Genomic DNA, 20,824 nt, shown 5'->3' on the forward strand with positions numbered 1-20,824 from the left:
CTGAAGGAAGATTGTAAATGAAAGTGCTGGCCTTATGGCTCTGGAATCTGGAGGCTCTCACACGTGTGGTCTGGGTGGTGCCTAGGCGGTGAGCGCTGGCCTTTACTCAGCAGGGGCGAATCACGTGGTTAGTCACATGACGCAACTTGCTACAGCGAGCGGTCGGAACGGCGGTCACCGCAGCGGCGGAACGAGCGGTAGCGGTGCGTCGAGTCACGTGTTACGAGGTCTCAGTCGCACGTGCGGCGAGCCAGAGGTCAAATCCATGCGTGATTTCACCTTCAGCTTTGCATTCCAGAAGTGGAGCTTTTCGGTGGAAAGGTAGCTGTGATTCAAGCCGGTTGACCCCCGTAAGACGAGCGAAAGAGCTGTTAAGTTAATCACACGAAGGTAAGCACATGCCACACGTTTTATATAGCGAATTACGCGTCACGCGATTTCCAGCAGTTGCGCAAGTGGCGTCGGCTCCACAACGCAGCGTTACGTGGCTCGATAGTTGCGTGGGGGGAGAGCGAGCGACGTCGGCTCACGCCCGCAGCTGCGACGAAGCGTGGATAGTCGCGTGGCGTAACGTCCGAGAGAACATTTTAAGGCGATTCTTTCATGGCTCATAAGTGGCGTGGACGTAAGTTGTAGACGGAAGTTCTAGACGCAAGTTCTCCGCACGGACAGTCAAGCATAAGTTGTGTGGTAAATAAAACAAAAATGCAAAAGTTGATTAAGCAGCAGTTCTTAAGCAACGTATATGTAATGTAATAAACCTGAAATTGAAAAATGAAAATGGTAATGTAAAGACGAAGTAGTGACAACAAGGTAGCGGCAGTGCTATCGCTGAGCGCGTGCTGCTGCCGGGCTCTAGAATAACCACGGACGCCTAGAAGGCCTCGTTCTGCGCCTGGTTCTGCCTTCCTGGTTCTGGTGGTGCCTGAGCTATTAAACCCCCTTTCAAGTGGTGGAGGTTGCTCCTGATCTAGTCCTGGAGCTCCGCAGCGGCACTGTAACGTCAGCAATGCCGAATAACGCCCCCCTGGCTCCCCAGTCACCGGCTGCTTCGCTTGTCTGCTCCGGCACACCTCGACAACGGGACCCGGCTGTCTTCAGTGGGCTCGGCGACTCTGACGTCGAGGACTGGCTGTCTTCCTACGAGCGGGTCAGCACGCACAACCGCTGGGACGACGCCATGAAACTAAACAACGTCATCTTTTACCTGGATGATTTCGCCAACCTCTGGTTCCGTAACCACGAAGCCGATATCGCCACATGGTCCACGTTCAAGACGAGCTTCACTGAGATATTTGGCCGTCCTGGCGTGAGCAAACTTCGCGCCGAACAGCGCTTACGCGAACGGGCTCAGCAGCCTGGCGAGACATTTACTAGTTATATTGAGGACGTGGTGGATCTTTGCAAGCGCGTGAACAGCGATATGACCGAGGCTGATAAGATCAAAAATATCATGAAGGGTATCGATGAAGATGCGTTCCAAATGCTTCTAGCCAAGTAGCCGGCCACCGTGGCCTCCGTCATCAGCTTGTGCCAGAGCTACGAGGAGCTCCGCAAGCAACGCGTCCTCACTCGTCGCACCGTACAGCCTGCCGACGTCCTGTCCGCTGATGTCGAGACCGCAGGAGGGCAGCAGCTCAGGCATGACATTCAGAAGTTCATTCGAGAGGAGATCGCACGCCAACTAGCGCTCATCTCTGGAGTTCGGAACCCCCCGCCAGCGCTGTCTCCCACCCTTCGGCAGACGATCCGAGCCCAAGTCGCGGAGGCCCTGCCACCCCTACCCCAGCAACCTGTGGCTGCCCCTCTTACGTACGCCGCCGTTCTTGCCAGACCACCATCCCACCCATTGAGCCCTTCTCAAGACGCCACTCAAGTGCCGCCACCTTCGACGCCCCCGCCTGATTTCTCGTATCGGGCTCAGGTGGCACAACCGTCGCCTCGCTTCACGCCGGCAGTCTCGCACTATGGTCGTTTGTGGCGTACTCGCGACAATAGGCCTATTTGCTTTGCCTGTAGCTTCGCCGGCCATGTAGCCCGCTACTGCTGCAGACGTCCTTCTTCGCCTGCTGACGTCCTGCCACCATCTGCGTATGGGTCTTACATACAGCCGCCCCGCGTGCAAGCGGACCCATTGCCTCCTGCCTTCTCCACCAACCGCCAGGCTGCCACCTCTCATCGTTCCTCTTCTCCGCGGCGCCGTTCCCTATCTCCTATGCGCCGTCGAGCCAGCCCTTCCGCTGCGGAAAACTAATGAGCGCAGTTCCCGAGGCAAGAGCTGCGTCCCCTGGGAACTCTACAAGGCCTCTGCTCTCACCAACAAACGTCATTGATGTTTTTGTCGAAGGTGTTGCAACCTGTGCTCTCGTGGACACCGGAGCTGCTGTCTCAATTATGGACGCGAAATTTTGTCGAAAACTGGAAAAAGTCATGACGCCATTTTCGGGTGTTTCTCTTCGCACTGCTACCGCCGAACAGGTCGAGCCGCTCGCAACCTGCACCGCGCAAGTCGTTATTCAAGACGTCTTGTACATCATTCAATTCCTGATCCTCTCCTCTTGCTCCCATGACGTAATTCTAGGATGGGACTTTCTTTCTGAGCACTCCACCGTCGTCGATTGTGCCCGCGCCGAAGTTATTTTCTCTGCCCTGCCCAACGCCTACCCGGCCGCACCGTCTCCTGAATATCCGCCCAAAGTACACCTGTCTCAATATGTCGAGCTCCCGGCAAATTCCTCTATCCTTGTGTCCCTCTCGTGCGCTTCACCACGCAACCAACCTGCTGTAACGGTACTCTTTACCCCCTCGGAGTTATTTCTTCGCCGCAAGAACATGCCGCTACCTTTCGCTGTCCTCACGGTGACCTCCGGAACTACAGCCATGCTGGTCAGCAGCCCTCTCTCATCTCCAGTGACTCTGATTCATGGTGAATGCCTTGGGTGCGTCGAACCGGCTGAACTTCTGCAACTTGACGACGACCGAGAAACTGCTCTCCCGCCATCGCTGGACTCTTACTCCTGTTCCCCTCTCACCCCCACCGCCCTCTGACATTCTGTATAGCGCCATCGATCAAGATCTCACTTCTCCCTACCGTGTCCAGCTGTTCCACCTGTTACGCCAATTTCGTTCATCGTTTGACGCGTGCCAGTCTCCCCTCGGGCGTTCTTCACATGTCCACCATACCATCGATACCGGCTCCCATCCACCTTTGCGACAGCGCCCATATCGCGTGTCAGCGACAGAGCGTCGAGTCCTCAACGAGCAAGTGGATGACATGCTCGAGCGTGGGATTATACAGCCGTCGCACAGCCCTTTGTCATCCCCAGTCGTGCTGGTTCGAAAGAAACATGGCTCCATAAGATTCTGTGTGGATTATGGCCGCCTAAACACAATAACTAGGAAAGACGTTTATCCTCTACCACGCATCGATGACGCCCTCGATTGTCTGCAAGGTGCGGAATTCTTTTCGTCCCTGGATCTGCGTTCCGGATACTGGCAAATCCCCATGTCCAAATGCGATCGTGAAAAAACTGCTTTCGTCATGCCCGACGGACTATACGAATTTCACGTCATGCCATTTAGTCTTTGCAATGCCCCCGCAACATTCGAACGCATGATGGATAACGTCTTGCGCGGCTTGCGCTGGAAGACGTGTCTTTGCTACCTCGACGACATCATTGTTTTCTCGGCCGACTTCTCCACACATCTGACTCGTCTGCGCCAAGTGTTGACCTGCCTCACCGCCGCCGGCCTGCAACTAAATTTGAAGAAATGCCACTTCGGCGCTCGCCAACTGACCGTACTCGGCCATGTCGTATCCAAAGCGGGCATCCTTCCGGATCCGGCAAAGCTTCGCGCTGTTGCCGACTTTCCAAAGCCCTCTACTCTCAAAGAACTGCGGAGTTTCATTGGCCTCTGTTCCTACTTTCGGCGCTTCATCCGAAATTTCGCTACAATCATTTCGCCTTTGACGCAGCTTCAAGCCCAGAACTCCTTGTCGTCATGGTCCTCTGAGTGCGATGAAGCTTTTGTTACCCTACGTCGACTCCTTACTTCACCTCCCATCCTTCGCCATTACGACCCTAACGTCCCGACAGGAGTACACACGGATGCTAGCGGCGTGAGCATTGGTGCTGTGCTCGCCCAGCGAATACCTGGATTTCCAGAAAACGTTGTCGCCTATGCGAGCCGCACGCTGTCCAATGCCGAGATCAATTACTCCGTCACAGAAAAAGAATGCTTGGCCATTTTGTGGGCGACAACCAAATTCCGACCATACCTCTACGGCCACCCCTTCGACGTAGTCACCGATCATCACGCATTGTGCTGGCTGTCATCGTTGAAGGATCCATCGAGTCGCCTTGGCCGCTGGGCTCTGCGCCTCCAGGAGTACGGCATTCGAGTCGTCTATCGCTCTGGCCGTAAGCACTCTGACGCTGACGCCCTCTCCCGGTCTCCGATGCCTTCCGACACTGCGACCATCTCGAGCATTGACTCCGAGCTGTCCTCGTTGCGCCCGGTAAACATGCTTGTGGAACAGCGCAAGGACCCCTGGATTACATCTCTCGTGCACCATCTGTCTGGGCCCCCTACGGCAGCTGCCTCTCGCTCACTTCGGCGACAAGCCCCCCACTTCACTCTGCCTGACGGTCTCCTCTATCGTCGCAATTACATGCCCGACGGTCGAAAATGGCTCCTCGTCATCCCTCGCCAACTACGAGCTGAAGTCTGCGCCTCTGTCCATGCCGACCCCCAGACTGCTCATGCTGGTGTTTTGAAAACCTACACTCGACTTCGGCACCGGTACTACTGGCGTGGAATGTAGAGCTTTTTACGCAAGTACATTCACTCATGCATTGCGTGCCAACGCCGCAAGTCTCCGTCACAGCGCCTTTCTGGCCCATCGCATCCATTAACTTGCCCTGCCCGTCCATTTGATCGCGTCGGTATCGACCTTTAAGGGCCCCTGCCCTCTACCCCTTCAGGTCACCGTTGGGTTATAGTCGCCATAGACCATATCACGCGCTATGCTGAAACGGCGGCTCTTCCGGCGGCTACAGCGCGAGACGTGGCCTTCTTCATTCTCCGCCAGCTCATTCTCCGCCACGGCGCCCCTCGTGAGGTCCTGAGCGACCGCGGCCGTGTTTTTATCCGAGGTTGTCCAGGCGCTTCTGCAAGAGTGCCGCATCGTTCACAGAAGCTGTACAGCGTACCATCCTCAGACCAACGGCCTCAACGAACGGTTTAACCGGACACTCGGTGACATGCTCACCATGTATATCAGTCCCGACCATTCCAACTGGGACCTTGTTCTTCCGTTCGTCACCTACACATATAATACCGCCGTCCAGTCCACCACAGGCTATTCTCCGTTCTTTCTTCTTTACGGCCGCGAACCTACAAGCATGCTTGACACCGTTCTTCAATACCATCTTGATGCCTCTGACTGCGCGACTGCTTCTGAAATTGCCAAGTATGCCGTGGAATGCCGCCAGCTCACCCGTTCCCTCACGTCCGCTGACCAGAATCGACAAAAAGAGCGTCGGGATTCCGGTAGTCAAACTCACGTACCCCTTTCCCCCGGCTCACTTGTCTGGCTCTGGATCCCTGCTCGCTCTCCTGGCCTGTCATCCAAATCCCAAGCCAAATATCAAGGCCTTTACCGTGTTCTTTCTCAACCTTCCCCTGTGAACTATGTCGTCGAACCACTGACACCCTCCTCTGACCTTCGCCGTCGTGGCCGTGAAACGGTGCATCTCAGTCGCCTCAAGGCTTACCATGACCACTTGATCTGCACTAGGCTTTGAGTCGCCAGGATGGCTCCTTTCATCCCCGGGGGCCATTGTAAAGACGAAGATGTGACGAGGTAGCGGCAGTGCTATCGCTGAGCGCGTGCTGCTGCCGGGCTCTAGAATAACCACGGACGCCTAGAAGGCCTCGTTCTGCGCCTGGTTCTGCCTTCCTGGTTCTGGTGGTGCCTGAGCTATTAAACCCCCTTTCAGTAAAAATAAATAAAAATGAGATAATTGAAATTATCGAAATGAGAAGTAAATAAAACAAAATAAGAAACACAGAAAGATAACAGAAATAAGATAAAATGAAAATTTAAGGCAGAATGAGGACAGGCAAAGGCTTTCGCATTAGCGCTCTTAGGCTGATTTATTTTTCTCGCTGGAGAGTCACGGACGCTTGAACCAACCAGCGACTGCATCCTTGTGGCGCATCTCACGGGAAAATAAGCATTGCTCCATTTTGTTTGGGGAAGCATCCGAGAGCAATGGCCTGCTTTCTTTACCATGTCAGGATGAAACAAGATGTTCTTGTTATTTAGCCCTCTGAGAAACGATGACCATCCGCGAAGGTGTTAGACACCTTTACCGTACCGTGCTACCATTATCGGAGTACCCGGAGTACGCTCGCAGGCAGTGCACAAGCACAAATCACCAGGACGGCGCCACATGATCACATGTAACGGGCAGCTGTGTGCGCGCCTGCCGCCGCATCGGGATCACTCAGCGTGGGCGCACTGCCGATGTTCGGTCTCCCGAACACGGTGTGCTAAATGTGTCCAATAATTTGCGAGTTCGACTGTCGCTCGAGCCTTTGCATAAGCGCCAATCACCATTATTACGCCGAGAGTGCAGTGAGGACAAAGTGTCCAGGATCTGTCACTCTAGTTGGCGTTTCCTGAATTGGTCCTTAAAAAGACTCTTTATTGGGCTGACTTTCGGCCACAGATACCTGAACAACCAGGCGGCGAAAATAATAATAATAATAATTGGTTTTTGGGGAAAGGAAATGGCGCAGTATCTGTCTCATATATCGTTGGACACCTTAACCGCGCCGTAAGGGAAGGGATAAAGGAGGGAGTGAAAGAAGAAAGGAAGAATAGGTACCGTAGTGGAGGGCTCCGGAATAATTTCGACCACCTGGGGATCTTTAACGTGCACTGACATCGCACAGCACACGGGCGCCTTAGCGTTTTTCCTCCATAAAAACGCAGCCGCCGCGGTCGGGTTCGAACCCGGGAACTCCGGATCAGTAGTCGAGCGCCCTAACCACTGAGCCACCGCGGAGGGGCGCGGCGAAAATAGCAAGCAATGTTTTCGTCAGTCCACGTAAGGCAGGATTGCTGCTTCTCTCGGCCGCGGTGAATTTAAAGCTTGCAATGAACCGTCGATTGAGTCCCAAAGGTAATTACGCAACCTCGAGAAATGTAGAAGTCTTTGAACGTGACTGCAGTCATTCTAGATAAAACTAGCCGCCTTTAGCGTCAGCAAATGTTGCAGCCGCGTACCACCGGCTTTGTGCATGAACGAACAAACATCAGCAACCTTCGCGGGACACCGTCCTATTAAAGAAGAGTCGATCACATACTTAAAAACGAATAAAGCGGTGAGCCAAAAAACTCGGCAAATACAACTAAAGACTGATTTCGTGTAAAATTTAGAAAGCTCTATAGTCCCGCGGGCGAAATGTTTTACCTGATCCCACTGTTCCACCTCTGCCTCATTGCTTCCGCTTCACGTTGTCGCAACTCCGGATCGTTTTCACGACGTTGCCGAATTTCCTTCGCTTCACGTTTCCGCAGCTCGACGTTGGCCGCACTCGTCTGTCGCTTCATGTCCGCTTCCTGCTTTCGTGGTTCAACGTCTCAACCGTCTGAAACTAGCTTTCCGTGCTCGTACCGTGGCGGGGATCGTCTGTGGTGCAGCCCGTCTCTGCAGCAGTCGCGCAGCACTTCTCGGCTACCGTGCTTTGGAGCCGGTTACGTACCTTCGTGGGCGCCCTAGTCTTCCCGTAGACGCAGACGCGGTCACCTTGCAGGTCGCATACGTTGATGTCGTCGCCGTTCCATCACACTGCATTGCACACACACCATGGACAAGGGAGTCTGAAGAGAGAGCGATGTTCGCGCGGCCGCAAAACCTTCGCTGGCGCGACTAAGTCATGCAGCAAGTGGTCTAATGCTGGCACCTGCTGGGCGGCCGGCCCGACGAATCCAGACTCACTCGCTGAAGCCCCGCGGACTTTTGCCGGCATCAAGAATATTCATAAAGAAACAAGACGCTGTTTTCCGCTTCCCCACCCCGACCTCGAACAAGCGCAAGCCACCCAGCTCCGCAGATTGCAGACGCACTCAATTCTCAGCCACTCCAGGCTATCACTAATCATCGACGGGGAATACCACCGAACGTGCCAAAGTTGCAACAACGGAGAACTCACCACCCAGCTAGGCGCACATCCTCGAAGTGATGCGAAAATAACCGGGCTCTGTGGGCCCTCACGCCAGCCAGCCCCCTTTGTGGAAAGCTGGGACACACTCCTCACCAAGCCAGACGAAACCACTCAACCTGCACTCATTCTGTGGGCCCAGGACGTTTCCCCCCTCCCCCCCCCCCGGGTGGCCACACAAAACCCGCCTTGCCCTAATTATCGGTACCTGTGGTAATTAAAATTTACTCTTTCAACTTCCTGACATCTCCATGGGTCTGCGATTCTTGTGCCCCGATTCCAACTACAAGCTTTGAAGTAATGGGACTTATAAAGCTTCCCCCTTGAAATAAAGTGCATGAATAGAAACGCATGGCTATATTAATGCCCATAAAATGGCTTTCTACCCACGATATCCAACACTTCTCTTCGAGGTCGACGTCGCTCGTTTCTTGTTAATCCATCATCAACAAATTCACAGTCCTGTCGACATAGCCCGTGAAATTATCTTGTACGACCGGAAGTAGCGGCGAAACCATTTCAGTCTGTCCACCGATGCCGAATGGGTGCCCAAACACAGACTCGGTGTAGCTGGCTTGTATTCTGCGTGGCGTCGACGTCGATTGTGGTGTCAATCGTCGGTGCGCTACTCGTCTTGAATGCGCAGCCGGGCATGGCGTCGATATTCTTCTGCGCAATGCGGACTCTAAACAGGAGGGTGTAAGAATGAAATAAAGTGTCATCTAGTACATAAAACGGAGTAAACTAGAGGACAGATTACTCCCTTTCTTCTCTTATGTAGTAGTATTCGTTGTTTAGACTGCAGGTATGCGACAATGTCAAGTTTGTCCTCATCGGTCACATGCTGCAACACTGCGTTGAGCGTTGTCATGGCCTACCTGCCATATACGTGGCGAAAGGGTTTCACGGGTTTTCCCTTTTAACCGCGATATGTAGTCGAAGGCAAAATACAGCAAGATCACTTCCGATGGTCTGTGTTCGGTGTCAACGTAAATGGGGTGTATGACTTACATGCAGTTCTTTTCCTCTTTACCATCTTCACGGTGCCATTGCAATGCCTACGCCAAGAGAGAGGTACAGTGCGATGTAAGTGCACGTTAAAGATCTCCAGGTGGTCGAAATTAGTCCGAAGCCCTCCACTTATGCTCCTCTTTCTTCCCTTCTTTCACTCCCTCTTTTATCCCTTATCTTACGGCGCTGTTCAGGTCTCCACCGATATGTGAGAGAGATATGTGAGAGAGAGGGCAGGGCGAACTCGGAGACACTCAGGCCAACATACAGGAGACGGCGACCATAGCGCACCGTTATGCTTGCCACCGTGGCCTCCAATGTTCTCCCCAAAGTCTGAATTTGTGCACATATGCCCCTAATCAAAGTGTCCAGCCAAATTTGCATTGTCTTTTGAGACAGGTCCTATCCGTGAAAATATCGAACATGGGGTACTGGGCTCTTTATAGATCAACAAAGACAATCAGAAACGACATTGGCCAAACTTCATAATGCGGGGACCAAGCAGGACGCATGGTCCGTCGGGTTTCTTACAAGCGCGGGGGTTACGATGCAAGGATGCCTTGCGACTGAGCCATGCATTTGTAACCAGTCCAATACAATATCTGACTCCGTACCTCCGCTCGAAGTGATCCTTTGAAAAATTATTAAGCGGGCTCTGGACCTCCCCGCGAACACCTCCAACTAGCGCCTCCAGGGGCTGGGCATGAACACATTTCGGGAGCTCCGGGAAGTCCACTTGACCAGCCAATATACACGTCTCTCGAAGACATCGTCGGGTCGCCGCCTCCTTGCCCGACTCCACATCCAACACACCACTATCAAGGAAGAGAGCGCGTACGTATCCCATCCCAGTAAAGATGCGCCATCACGTGTGCCCTCTTCTCGCGAACATGAACTGTGAGGACCATAATGGCCGGCGCATGGCGCAGGCGGAAACCCGGGCCTGCCACTATGGATCGGAACCAGGCGTATTCTACGTGGATGCCTGGAGAGCGGGTGGGGCCAGTGTGAAAAAGATTCGTAGTCTGAAGAAGGCATTCGTAAACGTGCTTGAATAGAGCCAAGCTTTTTTTTACCGTTACTCAGAGCTTTTTCCCCGTAAGATTTATCCGCTGTTATTCGAAAGCTAACGTAAAGTTGTATACTTGTTCAATTCGAAAACTACAACAAGGAAATTTTTATACAGTGGAAAAATTGTTGCAGCCTTCATTGCCTTCTATCGCTCTCACGTGCTTCGGCCTTTGCTTCTTTAAAATATAATCATTGTGCTGTTTTCTTTCTTTTTCGCAACCTTGGACGCTTGGCCTCTTCGGCGACGCTCGGCCAGCATCATTGGTTTTCGGCGTCATGCGATAAGAGCCGTATGCCGATACCTACATCGGGCATAGCGCCCTGTCGGTGGCAACAGTCACGCTGCAGCCGACCCTGTTCATCCATCGCACGCTTGAAAGTAGCACAGTAACTAAACGCAAGCGCCCTGTCACGTGGTATTTTTCAAATTGGTGCTTTCCTTGGAAGGCGGAAAAAAGCAGCACGTGAGACATATCATGTGTGAAACAATTTTTTTATGTTTCTGAAGGTTCTCTGCTACTTTGCGTTTCACACTTGGGGTATGCAGCGAATTCTTAAAAAAGTTGAATTAAGCAAAGCAAATGAATTAGTTAAGGCAAAAATAGAAAATAGCCTGAGTAACTCTGGGCTAGTGCATATATTATGCACTTCACTCCATTCGCGTCTCACGTAGATTTCATTTTTAAAACCTTGCCCAAGCTTATGTGGGACAACCTGTATATTCGATATTGCGAGACATGGCGATTTATAGTTCGTCATTTTTTCGATGCATGGCAAGAGTGAACGTTGTTCCGTACAGTTATGGGAAACTTACGCTGATGTCCCTTTGGTTTATTTCATTATTGTGCATAACCAATCGGTAAGATAATCCAAGACTATTTAGTTACTCCGCAGTTCATATATGCATAAAATCAGTTGCTGGGCGAGTTGGTACTTCTTGCTTACATTCACAGCGCAAAGACAAACACGGAGAAACACGGAATTGAGGGGAGACACCACAAAGTGCCGACTTCAACAAAGTTTATTGCTGCGCGCTGCGACTACATATAGCATAAAGCGGGCATGTGCAGCAACGAAAAGGAAAGTCATGTGAGACTGGTAGCAGCGCCAACCCGCAAAGGAAACACATCATTACAGGTACAAGGAAGACAACAAAAAGCTAAAACCTAAAAGTCAGGACACAAACAAGAACAAAAACCATGATACCCTAGTTAGAAATTCCTAAGACCCGACGTTCTTTATCACTTAACAGCACCGAAGGGGTGCTGACACAATAATCTCCTTTTTCTGCAATCTCACCAGCCTCTGCTATCTGCCTGGCAGTTTTGCTGACATACTTATGAAGAACTGTTGTTTCTCCCAAAAAAGGACCACGTTCTTTACACTGTTGGCAATCACGGCAGTGTATGCCTAGATGACGGGATGCCCCGATGACACAATTGTTGTGTTCCATGAGCCTCTCGTTAAGACATCTGCCAGTTTGGCCAACGTAGGCTCGGCCACAGGGCAAATGTATAGAGTACACTACTTTTTTTGCGCACTTACAAAAGTTTGCCTGTGCCTAACAGTGCAGGAATCGCTGCTAATAATGGTGGAATTTACCCTCTTGCACAGTTTCGACAGCTTCTCTGGTGCGGACAACACCACATGCACACCTGCTCTTTTCCCTATTTTTTTTGAGCTGGTGGGCGACGGTGTGCATGTACGGTAGTACCGCCACATTTTTCTTCCAATTTGTGTCAGTATATGCAGACGACTACTCGTCGTTCGCAGGAGATGGATTTGTTAAGAACAGCGTGGAAGTGTTGCCGACGTCATTTTGACGCTGCTGTCTTTTTGAAATATCGCAATTGTTGCGCGTTTTGACACAGAATGCATTCAAACAGGCCTTCTGGCCTCTTCAGTTTGCTGTATGGCACAAGCTTCTCTTGAAGTCCCGTATGAGGCCGCGTGCTCTGTAATATCTCACTAATCATAACCCTATTGTAAATCAGCCTGGCTAATCCCAGTTCAGGACAACGGCTTCTCCTATATCCCTCAAACTAATCGCGTCCTTTTCAATGTTCAGCCACCTTACCCCCGGAAAATACTTAATCTCATCTGTCCATCTAATTTTCTGCCCCCGTCTGTTTCGCTTGCTTCCTCATACGATCCATTGCTACCACTTATGACCATCCATCGGTTATCTGCCTTCACATCACATGTACTTGCAATTACGTTTCTTCTTGATTTCAAATACCCTATCATTTCGCCGAGTTCGTTCTCTGGAAAATTCTCCTTTCTTCCTATATCTTAACAGTGCATCTATCAAGTTGATTTACATGGCCCGCTGTGCTGTCCGCAGCCTAATTACAAGACTTTCCTTAAGTATAGGCAATCTTTCCGCTTCTTATGTAAGTGCGCGAAAGATAAAAATGTTTAATGCTTTCGCTGTGCAAGATACTGAAAATGAGCTATTCCAGACCAGAGAGGTGCTGCTAAATACACGAGACATACTTAAAATTTTTATTTTCCTGGTTATTTCAATCGCGTGGCCATAATGAGCGGCTATCTGCCCTTAGTAGATGCATTCATGTTTCGCATACAAAAATAATTTCCTATGCCCTTCTGAGACCTGTGAAAAAAACTTTTTACATCTCTGAAATGTTTTGAAGGGCCACCGTTCTACTTTGTCTGTGTGGGTACTCGATCTTGCTTTGCTCTCAGACCCCAAAGCTACTTATCAATGCAGTGTGATCAGCCAATCGTGAACTGCCCGGCTATTACCGATCAGCTTCTACCGCTAACAGTTCTCAGTCCACTGTCTTGAATACATAATTTTAACGCGCGATGAATAGTACTGAATAAACACTGTTGCCCTGGACTAACGTTCTTTGTGGCTTGAATTTATCACTTCCCTTACGGGCTGAGTGGTTACGGCGCTCGGCTGCTGGCCCGAAAAACGCGGGTTCGATCCCGGCCGCGGCGGTCGAATTTCGATGGGGGCGAAATTCTAGAGGCCCGTGTACTGTGCGATGTCAGTGCACGTTAAAGAACCCCAGGTGGTCGAAATTTCCGGAGCCCTTCACTACGGCGTCCCTCATAGCCTGAGTCGCTTTGGGACGTTAAACCCCCATAAACCAAACCAAACTTCCCTTACGGATGTATATTGTACCTATAAGGTCGCTATACTTGTATTTTTCAGCAGCTTTGCATACTAATCTTTTAAACACTGGAAAGCCAATGACCACGGGACTGCTATGGATACAAATAAGTGAAACGTTTTCTCCTACTACACGCAGGACAATATCGCGGTTGCTTATATTCTGCGTACATATTTATCAGCTTGTTCAAGGTGTGAACATGTTCCACAGCCAGTCGCCTTTAGGAAGGCCAGCCACCTTCTTTGGTCAAAGAAATTCTAAGATTCCTCAAACTTTTCAACGATTACCTTAGTGAATACCTTGCATGGTCATGTTGTGGTTGCTTATGCAAGCTGTGCTACTCTGGTATCAAGAAATTCTCTTGTTCAACTTATCCCGCTCTCTGTGGCATAGGAAAATCAATTTTATCTCTTTTATTATCTGTAGAGTATTTTCAACGCTCAGCACTAATTTCTTGCTTAATAATGAACGGGAGGCGTTGCAGTGAAATTTTGAACAAAAAAAATGATGATGATAACTGCCAGCGCTAAACCCAGGGAATTATTACGGACGGAATGGTGTTCGTACCCTCGTGGTAGTCGGAATTGTTTTACGACTCGGCGTGGTTTAATCCTTCAGTCGAGTAGAACCACAACACTGTTAAAAATTAATTTGATTCACATGTGGAATACTTTGAACATTAGCCCATACTTAAACGCGAAATTTCATTTCGTGTGCCGTATGCATATTTATTTCCTTTGCCTGTCCTTTGTTCAGTGCTTTCAGTCGGATAAAAATCCGGCAAAAAAGCACATTTTTTCTTATAGAATTCCTATCGTGATCAGACTGATTTCTGAAGCATGAAGAGCGAAAGAGGTGCATTGTATTCACTGTAATTTCTCGAATCGCTTACTGCCAGCCTCAGCTGTTTAAGACTTCAAACAGCTGAATACAGACGCTAAACCATTGATTATGCCATTCTTAAAGAAAATAAGTTTCGAGCTATTTTTGTTGCATGAACACCAACCACGCAGGCGCAGATGACATCTAGCGTCTTGTGCTCGGCAGCAAAAATTTCCATTAAAAAAAATTCCTTTTCATTCGTGGTGAACCACCTAGCTTCGCTACATGAATTGTAGATGTTTAGGTTCACCGATCCGCAAGAATACAGGTTTGAATGAATGAATGCAACCTTCGCATGATAAGCTCAGGATTATTTCACTCACGTGCAGTTCCGGATTTACGCTATGTCTATTGGTCCTTAATTAACACTGTTTAAAGCAGCAATCCACAAGTCTAAACAACTGAAATTTAATGTGAGGATATCAGAGGCAGACACAATGTTTTACAATGTGAATATGAGACGAGTGTGGCGAAGAATTCTGCAGTCCATCATGTCCACGATGCTTCGGCCCCTCAGTGAAGAGGGCACTCGACCGCTGCGCCGGAATACTCAAATTCAGACCACTTCCACTCCTCCCCCCCTACCTCCGCAAGCACAAACCCCATTTTCTGAACACATAGCAATTGACACCCGTCTCACTCCCCTCCTCATCCCCCGACTCTCCAATATGGCGGGGCGAAACACCAATTCTCTCCCTATTTTAACTTGGAACTGCCGCGGTTTCCGGGCCAAGCGCGCACCTCTGCAACTTCTCCTTCCCACCCTCACGCCCACTCCCCATATACTTCTTCTCCAGGAGACTGCACACCGGGCAACCCTCCCCAGCTACACATCTACACATTCAGACACCACTAGCAAACCCAGGGCGTCCACCCTCATCCACCGCAGCCTCACCTATAAAACTCATCACATCACGTCTGAGACGCCCTGCGTGATCACTGAACTTATACATAACACACATTCACTTCCTTCAATCTTTATAGCAAATATATACCACCCCCCGTACCAGCCGATGGCCTCGTTAGAATCACTTCTGCGAGAGCTACACAACCTAGCAGGGAAACATCCTCTATTAATTGGTGGGGACTTCAACAGTCAGCATACTGACTGGGGATACACAACCACGACACATCGAGGTCGCAGGCTGTGGCTGCTCCTGCAGAACCTCCAGCTCACTGTTCACAACACGTTTAAGATGCCCACGCGGATCGGCAACAGTGTCAGCAGGGACACCAGTCCGGACCTGACGCTGAGCCGCTACATCCGCGGCGTTACCTGGAACAGAACTCAAAATACATTGGGCAGTGATCATTACATTATACAAATCACTGTCCCGTACAAACCACTCCGTCACTCCTATACAACACATAAACTGGTTAACTGGGACGCACTTCGCGCTGCACGCACCGCCCACCCAGACACTCCTATCACAGAGATCGACGCCTGGGTGCAATCACTCAAGCATGACGTTCACCACAACACGCAACACATTGAAACGACCACTGAAGCCCCTACCCTGGACACACACCTAGCCCACCTCTGGGAGGCTTATCACAGCCTCCTGGAACGCTGGAAAGGCAATAAATATAACAAGATACTTAAAAGCGGCTGGCCGCGCTGCAGACAAAAATCCAACAACACTCGGAGGAGCTCTGCCAATCCAACTGGGGACAGATATGTGACGGCCTCGCCGGAAACATTACCAGCAAACGAGCATGGAAACTCCTCCGACACCTCATAGACCCCACAAACACCAAATCATCAACACAACACCACGTGACACGCCTCACACACCTATATATTGACGATCCCGAGACCCTCATAAACACACTTCAGAACACATACACCTCTCCGGGTGCCCCGACACCTCTACCCACCTACACAGGACCAGCCAATCCAACACTCGACACAGACATCACTGAGACGGAAGTCAGAGCGGCCCACCTGACTCTCCGAACCAACTCCGCACCTGGTGCAGACCAAATCACAAACTCCATGCTCCGTAATCTGGACGACCAATCGATCACCCAAATTACGCAATACTTCAACCAGTGCTGGAGGTAGGGTATCCTCCCGCAGTCCTGGCTCCACGCGAAGGCAATATTCATACCCAAACCCAACAACACACTTACACTTCAAAACCTTGGCCCGATTTCGCTAACCTCATGCCTCGGAAAGCTCTTCGAGCATGTTGTGTTAGCAAGACACAACGCACATGGCGGACAACAATCTATACCCGCATAGCATGGTGGGATTCCGCCCCCATCTATCCGCGCAGGACGCCATGCTGCGACTCACACATGACATTTTCGAGCCGCTTCTGCCTGGTCACACAAAGGTAGTCTTAGCTTTGGATCTCTCCAAAGCTTTTGATCGCATCGAACATAAGGCGATCATGACTGCCCTATCTCCATTGAATGTGGGTGCGCGTACGTACGCCTACATGCAAGCATTCCTCACTGACCGCACGGCTGAGATACATTTTGGACCTCTCTCTTCCCCCTCCTACACGCTTCAGATTATCGGAACCCCTCAAGGGTCCGTCCTCTCCCCCTTCCTTTTTAACATCACCCTCATCCCCCTCGCCCGAAAATTGGCAATATCCCCCACCTTAAGCACACTCTTTATGCCGACGACATCACACTGTGGACCACCCACGGCAGTGACGGCGACATAGAGAACACCTTACAGGAAGCAGCCACCCTCACCCAAACTTATGCACAGAACATCGGACTGTCTTGTTCCCCAGAGAAGTCCGAACTGCTCCTCATCCGGCCAAAGAACCAATGCTCCCCCCACTCCCCTATTGCCATCGAACTGAATGGGGACCCGGTACCGGAGGTTGACACCCTCCGCGTAGTGGGCCTGCATATCCAGAACGATGGTAAAAACAACACCACCCTCAAGAAACTCAAGCAGGTAGCAGGCGCGATATCGCATATCATCCGCAGAGTTTCGGGCCATCATAGAGGCATGAAGGAGCGCGACGTCTGTCGCCTCATTCATGCCTTTGTCCTCAGCCGTGTGCTCCACACTACCCCATACCTAGAACTATCCAAACACGACATAAATTCTTTGGATGCCTTGATCCGCAAGGCATTCAAAGTTGCACTTCATCTTCCCCTCAACACCCCCACAGACATATTACTAGGCCTGGGCCTTCACAACACGATCGGGGAACTCGTGGAGACCCATCGTCAGGCCCACTACATAAAGCTTACGCAAACCTCCACAGGCCGGTATATCCTGGACTCCCTCGGAATCAGAATACCGGACAACGACCCAACCCTCCTCCCCATTCCTCGATCCCTTCACCGAGAGCTGGTCATCAAGCAACTGCCAAAAAATATGCACCCCTCCCACCATGAGCAGCACCGCAGAGCCCGTGTGAAGGCACTCCACCGAGTGTACGGCTCCGAGCCGGACGCCGTATGGGTGGACGCCGCCTGCACGGGTGACGAAGCAGCCGCAGCCATGGTGGACTGCTCTTCATCCGCCCTCCTCACACTACTTCTCCCCCCTGACACCACCACAGAAGCTGCAGAGGAAGCCGCCATCGCAATTGCCATCACCCGCACGGAAGCTCAGTACATTTTAACAGACTCTAAAACTGCAATTCCAAATTTTGCGCGAGGCCGAGTCCACGTCCCTGCTTTTGGCATACTGGACTCGCCCGATGCACCCCGACCCCGTCATGTAGAGCTTATATGGGTGCCTGCGCACCCCGGGAATCTCGGAAACGAGGCCGCCAACCTTTTAGCCCGAGGTTCTTTAATACGGGTTCAGGTGGATCTCTGATCGGGGATTCGCGAGGGAGCGAATGAACTCGTTCAGCGAGATGACGCAGGCCTTGAGAGCCTCGCGCCAGCTCTACCCCCCGCCCCACCCCTCCCTAGCTAACAAACACGCAACACTGTCGCAAACTACAGACACACACACTCCCCTCACCCGTGACCCTAGCCCACTATCACCCCTCCTTCCCCACTCTTGCCTGCACCTTGTGCCCAGAACCATTCGCCTCTTCCCTCCACATCCTCTCCCTGTGCCCGGCGGACCCTCCCCCGCGCGGCCTAGAGGACCTCAAAACCTGGGAGGAATGGGAGACCCTGCTGCGCGCGGAGGACCCGGCCGTGCAGACAATCGCCACTGGCCGGGCTGCCAGTGTTATGGACCTTAGGGACATAAACACTTGAGTGCAGTGGGGTCGTGCGGAGACCCAGGGGCGTGCCCCGACTTCCTCTCCAACAATAAAGTTTTTTCTCTGTCTCTCCGTAGTACCCGGGATCAATCCAGTCGGCTCAGGCAGCGTTTCTATGGAGCCAAAACTCGAAAGGCGCTCGTGTGCTGTGTGATGTCAGTGCAGTTTAGATATCCACAGGTGGGCTAAATTATTCTGGAGCCCTCCACTACGGAAACTTTATTTCTTTCACTACGTCGTTCCTCCCATCTCTTACGGTGCGGTTGGGGTGTCCACCGAGATGAGACAATTCCTGCACCGTTTCCTTTCCTCAAACAGCCCACTTTAATAATAATAATAATTGGTTTTTGAGGAAAGGAAATGGCGCAGTTTCTGTCTCATATATCGTTGGACACCTGAACCGCGCGTAAGGAAAGGGATAAAGGAGGGAGTGAAAGAAGAAAGGAAGAAGAGGTGCCGTAGTGGAGGGCTCCGGAATAATTTCGACCACCTGGGGATCAAAGGCCAATTTTCATTGTACAGCCCACGGGAGTTTTTTTTTTTTGCTGTTGGTGGTGGTGGTAGTGGTTTTATTAAAAATAATAGTAAAAAGGAAGGAAAAGATTTTTGCTAGCCCCGGCATCTGCCATCGATACTCAATCACCTGAGCTGGGGCAGCGCAAATAAGGGATAGCAGGGAGAATGGAGAAATGAAATGAAAGAGGTGAGGGGACCGGAAGAAAGGATAGGGGGAGAAGTAATATGTACAAACTACCTACACAATAAGAAATGTGTCCAGGTTGTGCGCGTGATTAGTTCGTTTTAGAGGAATTAAATCACACACGCGCACAGCACTGTGATGGTTACAACTGGAGAGAACGTCCAGTTATTAATCGTTCAAGGTAGAACTCGCGGAGCGTTCGGTGACTGCGTGTAACTACCTGACGAAGAACAGACGGGACGTCAAGCCCGTGTGTCTAAGGAATGCACAGAGGCTCACCAAAGTTCGCTATCGAGTGCGCGCACTGCCCTGCGGCCACAACAGCGTCTTGATGGAGTCTGGTAGTATGCCTTGCACCCTATAGGCCGCGAGCATATCGCGACGAGCATCGGCGAACGCGGCACAGCGAAGGAGCAGGTGCTCTAGTGTCTGCACCGCATCCGTCACACACATCAGTCGTCGCCATTCCGTGACGCACCCGTCGTTCCACGGGCCACACGCAGCCAATGCGCGCGCGGAGGATCATTGCACGTTGTGACCTTGTAAGTGCGCGACAGCCGGTGACACTGTCGATGCGCTCACCTCCCGCGATGCGTGGGTCGGGGTGCTGCTTTCGGAGATGGTCGTGGATGGCCGCACGCACGTCCTCCAGAGCAAGGGGCAGATCGCTGGCAGGTAGTTGGTGTGCAGCGGTCGCTAGGTCGTCAGCTTCTTCGTCGTCGACAAGGTAAAGCAAAATGAAGAGTAACAATAATATCTCCGCTTCGCCTAAATATCAGATTCTAATTTGAAATTGATTAAAACTTCGATTCAATACCGCCAGTACACAATCAGCGTTGAAAGCAAGCAAGGTTTCCACTTAAACGTTGAATTTGTTGAGCAGAAACCTCTTACTGGACCACAAACTTTTTGTGTGCATAATGCATTAGCTAGCGGTACCTGATGAAGTAAGCACCGGTTCTATTCTTGGTGAAAGCTTCCTCAAGGTGTAACTCTTACCTGGTGCTGGGTCACCGGCGATCAGTGCCGTTACTTTGCCCGTTTGTGCCGCGATCTTCAGCTTCAAGGCGGACCCTTGACTCCCCGCGCCAGGAACAGCGAGAGGATGCCCTTAAGGTCATCCTCCGCAAAATCATAAAACGATCGCTGGACCTCCCGGTCTCTACCTCTACCAGCAACATCATGGCACTGGGGATGGTGAACACTTTCTGGGAGCTTCGGGAGGTCCACCTCAACAACCAGTAGACTCGTCTCACAAAGACAGGGTCGGGTAGCCGCCTTCTAGCCCGTCTTCACATCCAGCACATACAATTCACAGAGAAGAGATGCCGCCTTCCCGTACACTGGAGACGCACCCTCCACGTGCGGCCGCTCCCCACCAACATGCCCAAAGAGGACCATAATGGCAGGCGCCTGGCGCTTGCGGAAGCCTTGCACCACCATTTTGGTTGCAAACCAGGTGTATTCTATGTGGACGCCCCCGGCCCGGACCCTAGGGGATGGTACACGGCCGCGGTCGTCCACGGGGGCAAAACAGCAGACGGCCTTACTTTCAAGGCCTAGTGAGCAATTCACGCAGAAGA

At 51.3% G+C, this 20,824-nt stretch overlaps 1 pseudogene; it reads left to right on the forward strand.

Annotated features, from left to right (window-relative positions):
- Nucleotides 1-1,009: 1,009 nt before the first annotated feature.
- On the forward strand, nt 1,010-20,486 carry LOC144109785 (uncharacterized; annotated as a pseudogene).
- Nucleotides 20,487-20,824: the final 338 nt, after the last annotated feature.

This window comes from Amblyomma americanum, chromosome 11, assembly GCF_052857255.1.
Source record: "Amblyomma americanum isolate KBUSLIRL-KWMA chromosome 11, ASM5285725v1, whole genome shotgun sequence".
In the NCBI taxonomy this organism is placed as follows: domain Eukaryota; kingdom Metazoa; phylum Arthropoda; class Arachnida; order Ixodida; family Ixodidae; genus Amblyomma; species Amblyomma americanum.